Source organism: Penaeus monodon, chromosome 22, assembly GCF_015228065.2.
Source record: "Penaeus monodon isolate SGIC_2016 chromosome 22, NSTDA_Pmon_1, whole genome shotgun sequence".
Classification (NCBI taxonomy): Eukaryota; Metazoa; Arthropoda; class Malacostraca; order Decapoda; family Penaeidae; genus Penaeus; species Penaeus monodon.
This window is the reverse complement of record NC_051407.1, coordinates 6829188-6829514: the sequence shown is the minus strand read 5'-3', so window position 1 is coordinate 6829514 and position 327 is coordinate 6829188.

The window sequence follows — 327 nt, the reverse complement described above, 5'->3', positions numbered from 1 at the left end:
GTGGGGAGGGTAAACAATTATTTGCTTTAGGTCTTGTGTATGGTATGTTTCCATCTCTTATTTTAGACTCTTCTTTAATTCTTTCCGATATACAGAGGGCTACCAAACCTCCAATAACCCGTAGCCTTTGTATGAATTAAATTTTGTGCCAAAAAATTTGCTTCCTTCGAAATGTGGAAAATCGTATCTATTTAATTATTGTAAGCAATCATATGTAACTTTTTCCATATCATCCAGACCTACAAAAGGCATAGTGATAATCCCCGGTTTCTTTTTTTTTCAAATTGTCTCTGCACGTATTTTTTTTAAGCTAAACCTTAAGGCTAC